Below are 7,707 nucleotides of genomic sequence, written 5' to 3' on the forward strand. Positions count from 1 at the left end.
TTTTTTTTTTTTTTTTTTTTTTTTTTTTTTTTTTTAGTTTTTTAAATCTTTTTATTTATTTTTGAGAGGGAAAAAGAGAGAGACAGAGCCTGAGCAGGGGAGGGGCGGAGAGAGAGGGAGACAGAATCCAAGGCAGGCTCCATCCAGGCTCCAATCCGTCAGCACAGAGCCTGACTCGGGGCCCAAACTCACAGACCACGAGATCACAACCTGAGCCAAAGTCAGACACTTAACTGACTGAGCCACCCAGGCGCCCCAGTGGATTTAGCCTCTTGAGCTCCCATTCCATTTCTTTCATATGTCAGCCTATTCATGGGCCACTGTCACTATTTTCATTGTTGTAGCATGATAGTTTGTTTGCTACAAGGCATGGAAATTCCCTACACATCTCTTCTTTTTGAGAAGACTCTTTAAAAAAAAAAAAAAAGGTTAACAAATATAGAAGCTTACTGCAGGACACTGAGACATTAGATGAATGGAATAGAAATACCTACATATCATTTTGAGAATCATCCATGATCTGAATTTAAAAATCACTACAAGATTGTCAACATCATGATGCTTTCTTTTTTTAATTGTTTTTAACATTTATTTTTGAGAGAAAGAGAGAGAGCACAAGTGGGGGAGCCACAGAGAGAGAGATAGAGAGAGAGAGAGAGGGAAACACAGAATCCCAAGAAGGCTCCAGGTTCTGAGCTGTCAGCATAGAGCCCGACACGGGCCTGGAACCCACAAACAGCAAGATCATAACCTGAGCCAAAGTTGGACACTCAACTGACTGAGCCACCCAGGCACCCCATCATGCTTTCTTTTTATTTCTTCTTTTCGTTTTTTTTTTTTTTCTCTTTTTCAGTTTCATACTTCTCAATTTCTTCAGGATTTAAAATCTTGAGGGTTGATCTCATCTCATGACAACCAGTTCAATGTTTTTGTCACCAGACTGAACCACTTCCAGGAAAGCCCTGATAACCAGTATAATGATCAGGTCATCCCTCTCTATGGCTTCATCAGTGTAACTGGTCTCTAGAAACTCACGCGGGGGGCACCTGGGTGGCTCAGTCGGTTAACTATTGGACTCTTGATTTCCGGTCAGGTCCTTATCTCACAGTTCCTAGGTTCAAGCCCCACCCCCTTCAGGCTCTCTGCTGTCAGTACAGATCCTACTTGGGATTCATTCTCTTTCTCTCTTTCTCTCTTTCTCTCTCAAAATAAATAAATAAACATTTAAAAAAGAAAAAGAAACTCACATATGGACTTGGAACCCCAACCTATGGCATTGGCTTTCCAGGCATGGTATGTCCCTGCGGGTCAGTCTGATACAGCCTGAAGATGCCACCAAAGTCGAAACCCACAATAAGAGCAGAGATGCCAAAAGGCCTGTGCCCATTGCTCTGTGTGCAGTGTTGCTTCAGGCTGGCCATGTAGCAGGTCATTGTACTCCACGGTGACTGGGTCCTCCATGGTCAGTCAGCCGGTGACTCTGGCATTCCACCCCGGCCCTGTTGATGACCATCCTCAGATCGGCAGTGAACCCTGCAAGTACCACGCAGACGCTGTCATCCAACGCACAGATCTTGCACATGGTTCTCTCATCCTACAGTCTGGCCACTGACTTCTTCTCCGTGCCCAGAACAACGTCCTTTCCTCACAGGCCAACCGCAGTCGAGCCCCTCTTCATGGCCTCCTGTGCATACTCCACTTGGAAGAGGTGACAGTGGGATGAGAAGACGGTGATGACATGGTCGTAGCTCAGGTTGGCGGCTTGGAGGCGGGCCTGGGCGAAGCGCACACTCACGGCCACACGGCCCGAGGTTCACAATGCCTCTGAGAAGACTCTTGGCTGATTGGAATTTTTTTCTCTCAGATGATCTTTGCATTTGTTTTTGTCAGGCTGCCCTCCCCCCAAACTGTGGTTTGGTTGTAATAGAAATAAATGTTGACATTAATTATGGAGAGAAATGGAATTTTTATAATATTGAGTCTTTCCACCCTGAAACATCTTCATCATCCCATTTATCTAGTTGTCTTTAGGAATTCCCTGTGAAGTTTTATAGTTTTCTTCATATGATATACCTATACATATACATATACATATACATATACATGTATTTCTTAATTTCCAGGGCTTGGGGGGTAAGGGGTAGTCTTATAGTATTATTATAGTCTTATTGTTGCTATTATAAGATATTTTCTATCATCTTATTCATAATTATTTTCTAGTTGGCTGTATTTTGTATGTCCAACTCAACTAAACTCATTAGGACTCTTGATTTTTCTAAGACTCTTAATTTTCCAGGTGATTGTTATTGACTCTGCAGGTAGGTAATCTGATCCTTTGCAACTAGTATTTCCAATATTATGTCTGGTTTTTTCCCATTTTATTATGTTGAACAGAATTGAATTTTCAGGAAAATGTAATATATTAGTGACAGCAACCATCTCAATACCTTGCTGTTAATGTTAATAGGAATGCTTCAAATATTAGGATAAAGCATATGAAATTGCCATTTTCCAGCCCCCATTCCACCCCCCCAAAAATCAAGTGTCAGCAATTTCCTATCTTTCAATCTATTATTTGGCCATTTGGTGAATTTCAAATAGGAATTCATATTGATTAAACAAAAATTTTTGAGTGCCTTCAGTGTGACAGACATGGAATTAAGCCGTGGGGATGTAACTCTAAGCGAGACAAACACAGTTTCTGCCATCTTGGAGTTAATATTACTATGGGAAAAAGCAGATATAGTTCAGCTAACCAAAAAAAAAAAAAATTAACGAACCAATTAAAATAGTGAAAAAGCTGAGAGGAATTACGTGCTAGGAAGTGGAGCAAGGGCACAGCTCAGACAGGATCAGTCCTCTTAAGGTGGGACACTGAAGCTGAGAGCCAAAGCCTGAGACACAGCCACCCACACGACGAGCTCTGAGGATCAGTCCGGGCAGAGACAGCTAAGAACAGGCTCTGAAAGGAAACTTGGCTGGTGAGTTCCTGAATCTATGGTCATGTGGCCAGAACGCCACAAAGTGGGTCCCCAAGCCACAGGCCAAGCCTGAGCTGGTGACGGTGGGAACAGAGTTTTGAACTGAATGTGGATTAAGATTTAGGTTTGGAATGGGCTGTTAATTGAAAATTAGATCTCTTTCACTGATAGAAGTGACAAGCAAGTGACAGGATCTGTTCCGAGTTGGTACACGGGGTCGGAGAAGGGGTGTGATGGAGCACCTTCAGAGGCACTGGTGAGAGAGATAAATAAAACCTGATAGTACCCTACTGCATTCAGTCATCCTATAAACCAGTTCCACAGGCTGCAGAGGCAAGCTGAGGATACATCTGTGTAGGTGTTGAACTTCATTTTGCAAACCAAAAGGAAGCAGTAATGCTTTCTGAGCAAAGGCTTGATTCTCCAAAATCAGAGAAAGGATCACAGGACCCTAAGACAGAAGAGGAACAGGGATGTGCCTCTCTGTGGCTCTCACCTGTGGCTGGGCCTGCATTATTTGTACGTCTTTTAAAATCCAGCAAAAAGTTCCAATGAAACAAATTTTCACAGCTACCCCCCAGGCCAGAAAGTTACATAAAAGTTGTTCCACTCGCCTGTTGTCATATTTCAGAAAAGATGAACAAGTTGTATGTGAAGCTGGATGAAAGACCAGTGGCAGAGAAAAGCCAGAGCTGCGTTCCAGCCAAGTCTATAAAGACAAGGGAAAATTCTGGAGGGTAAAGCTAATACGACAATGGGCATTCTAGCAGGTAGGTAAGGCATAAGCATAGGGTCCAAAGGAGTAAGGCTCAGTAAACGGTGGGAGTCCTAGAGGAACATACATATGGTATGGTTAGGAAGAGGCAGAGTGTGACAAGGGTCAGGGGACACTTGAAAGCCCAGGCTTTAGTGGTTGATACTATATGGCAGAAGTGGCAATGAGAGGTCATCACATCCCTGTCCCCAGGAGGCAACTGGGTCCCAGGCCAGATCAAGGCTCTAGACCTTGCAACAGGCTTATATGACCAGACAGCTCATTTGATCCAGAATATACAACACAAAAAGAATATCCAAGGGGCTGAGGGTGTTTACTCAGGTCCAAAGGGATCTAAGGCCTGGGCAGAGGCCAGTTGAAAGAAGGAAAGTCAATGAGTATAGCGTGGGAGAAGGTAACAAAGCAGAGGCAAGGCAGGGACAGGGTCTATTTGGCCTCACAGGACTTTCTAGGCCTGATGACAGCAGCCATCCAACCTCACCCCTTTCCCTCTCCTTGAGGAGGCTCTCCTCTCCCTCATAGCCTTTCCCTGCTTATGCCTGGGCATGTTAAAACTCTGACGTGAGTTACTGGAAACGTAACTTGCTACTTGCATGTAACGATGTAACAAAAGAACAAGGAAACACTGTGAGCAGTCACAGGAGAGACTCAGGACCAATGGGCCACTGGTCGCCACGGTAACCACAATCAAAACAAGGATTCCAGCTTTCCTGAAGCCCTTGTTTAATGATGATTGTGTTACAGAGAGAGAGTAACTAATCCCACAGTGCATTATAAACAGAGTTGCTAGTATCCAACATCATCAATGACGGAGAAAAATAACTTCTAACTGGACAAAGTACATTTCTCAGGGTTTATGTGCATCTCATGCCAAAAACAAAACAAAGCAAAACCACCAACCCATGGAGGGAATCTCAGCCCAGCTTGAAATCATTGTTTTATCCTTGTGTCCTTTTTTTTCTTTTCCACCCCAGTTTTCAGAGAGAGATACCTTCCTGAACTCCTAAGAAACATGATACATTTGCTTATAAACCCAAACATGCATATCCCTACCCCTATGGGTAAAAAGGACAGAAATGTAATGATTACTATGAAATACTCGCATTTAGAGTGGATTTAATAAGTTTTTTTTATGTGATCAGGGCAATACATAATCCAGGCTTATCTCTTTGAAGCAGATTGTTCCTTTCCAAATGCCTGATGCAAATGTGAAACACAACCTTCCCTCTCCTTTCCTAGCTTCCCTCTCCCCTGGCTGGGAACCTCTTAAGGCCCACTGCTGCCACCCACTGGTTGGGAAGCCAATACACAGCTTCCCTGGCTTTGGATTTCTTAGTCTCTGAGGCCGCCCCGCAAAACCACTGCGACCCTTGGATGGGGTACAAGTTCACCAATCTCTCTTCTCTGTTTCAAAGCCTGTTCCACTTTGCATCTACCATACAGCTCTCATAACAAGAGAACACTCTGGATAAGTGAAAATAAGCACATAGGGAAGCCAACTTCAGTTTTCTTTTCCACTCTGACTCATCATTTGGGCCAAAGGCCCAATACCAACTTACTCTAGTTCCCATGTCTCATTTATATTTGCATGGAGAGTCTGATAAGTTGCTGATTAGGCGATGAATTGACTGCCTGATAGTCAGGTATCTATCCCTGGACCAATCAGCTCTGGCCAGGGGTAAGGGTTATCTTGTACTAATATGGCTGTCCAGTCTGTCCCCAGAGGCCATTCCCAAAGAATGGAGGTGAAGTAGGGTTCTCAGAAAACCACATTCTTTAACAGGCTCTGAAGCAACTTAACCTTCAGCTGTCATGCTCTTTCATTGTGTGTGCTATTCTCTTGACTTTAACATGGAAGTGGTATCATACACAGAGTTGTAATAAGTGCCTTTCCTTGGTGGCTGCACCGTTTTCTGGTATATAACCACAAGCAATGACCTAGCCCCTCTGACCTTCCTTTTTTTTTTTTTTTTTTTTTTTCACCTTTAAAATGAATCTGCCCCATGAGATTTTCATGGGGATTTAAAAGAAAAAAGATCACATATGTAAACTACTCAGCATGGAGCGTGGCACAAAGTCAATGCAAAATTAACATCAGATGCTATTATCCCCATCATCACTACATCATCACCATCATCGAGTCAGGAAGGCCATTATCAGAGTTTCAAGTTGAACATTAAATTTACTCCCAGTCAACTTCAGCCTCCCCGTCCTATTTATTACACCAAAAATAATCAGCTGGTCATGAATTCAAATGCTTGCAATTACTACCCAGGATATGAGTCTTCCCATCCAGCATGGTAAATGGAACAGATAAAGTCAGTTCTGACCAAATTTTACCAGAAACTGGATAGGCCAAAGAGTAGAAGGACATCATGTGAGATGAGGAAAAAGAAGCACATTCTCCAGCTTTATGAATTCCTGGATGCTAGAACAGGATTCCTCAGAATGATGTGAAACTAAATAATCAGCAAAGATGAAATTTTTAAGGTAATCTGATCCAGTGCCAAGAAGTTTATTTGGGAGGAAAATATTCCCTAAGAGCCGAAGGATGTTTCAAAGGGCTCATCAGTAAACCTTCAAAAAAAGAGGCTCCTTGTTGGGACTTTGTGAGTCTGGATGACTTTGCAAAGCAATATGGTGTGGCCACACCCTCAAGATCCTAAAGACCCAATAATTGGGAAAGGAATACATGGCCAAAGATACTTAGCACCTTACTTTTAGTTGCACCTTGTGGAAAGAACTTTGCCTGCAAATGCAATTGTATAACATCTCAAAGGAGCTTACAGTCTACATCAGAGCAGGAACAGTGCAGTTCCCAGTGCAGTTTGGGAGGAAAGATAAGGAGTGCAAGTAAGACTGAGCCTCGGGTTCCCACCACCATTATAATGCCTTCAGCTAGACAATCTCTGCCCTTTTGATGATCCAGATAAGATTCTGTTAAGAAAAATCCTTCATGTTTCTTAAGAAAAAAAAAAACTACGTGATTTCCAAACCCATTCTAGTTCTAACAGTCTATGGTTTCAGATGGAGGGAACGGGATTGCTTCACGAAGAGGCTGGAATGGAGGGTTGACATGAGATCACAAAGAGCCTTGCACACCATGCTAGGGCATTTTTGCTCCACCCAGTGGGGAGCCATGAAAGGGGAACAATACGACCAGGTCACTATGTTCGCAGAGTGCCCTGAAGACTTGGATGAGCGGAGTATGCACTGAAAGTTGGTTGGCAGTGTTCCAACACCGTCCAAACAGAAAGTAGTTCATCAGTGTTTTATCAGAGAGGTGAAAAATAGGAAAGAAAAATGGATGGGACAGAGGCCAGCATCCTCCATCCTGTTTGGGGTTTTTTTGTCTTCTAACTCCATTCCCATCCTCAAAAAGCTGAGTAAAAATGACTCTTTTCACTTGCCAACAATGTTACTGACCAATCCCCTTACACAAGATGAGCACAATGACACCATGGTAAGGGGCGTGTCATCTTCAGCTACTTAACAAAGGCCAGGACACTGTTCCCCAGCCAGATCATGTCAATGGTTGGCCACCTTGTTCAACTTCCCCATGACCCACATGCTCCCAAGCTCCCAGCTATGCAGCTGCACATCCCGAATCAGCTTTGAAGAGGGACTTCCAGAATGTCTCTGTCCCAGCAGCTTCCTAGCTCACCATATCTGCTCCCACGATCTGCTCCATCAGGGCAGGGAATCCCCACAGATGTCCTAGTGGGCTTGTTGAAGACAGAAAAGCCATATCCAGGCCTCTGATTTACGATGTGGCATGAACTGAACACTCTTCTCATGTTCTTGAGTCCAACACAAATGAGCAAAAGCAGATATGTAAAGCTGGCGCTAAGAGAATATGCTACACCTTTAAAAACACCTCAGCTGTCTGGCAACCTGCTGTGGAGGGCTCACTGGGAAGCAGGACATCATTCCCTTGACTGTAGCTATGAA

At 43.6% G+C, this 7,707-nt stretch overlaps 1 pseudogene; it reads right to left on the bottom strand.

Annotated features, from left to right (window-relative positions):
* Positions 1–811: 811 nt before the first annotated feature.
* Positions 812–1,813, bottom strand: LOC125917325 (proteasome subunit alpha type-7-like; annotated as a pseudogene).
* Positions 1,814–7,707: the final 5,894 nt, after the last annotated feature.

The sequence above is a fragment of the Panthera uncia genome, unplaced genomic scaffold (assembly GCF_023721935.1).
Source record: "Panthera uncia isolate 11264 unplaced genomic scaffold, Puncia_PCG_1.0 HiC_scaffold_1704, whole genome shotgun sequence".
In the NCBI taxonomy this organism is placed as follows: Eukaryota; Metazoa; Chordata; class Mammalia; order Carnivora; family Felidae; genus Panthera; species Panthera uncia.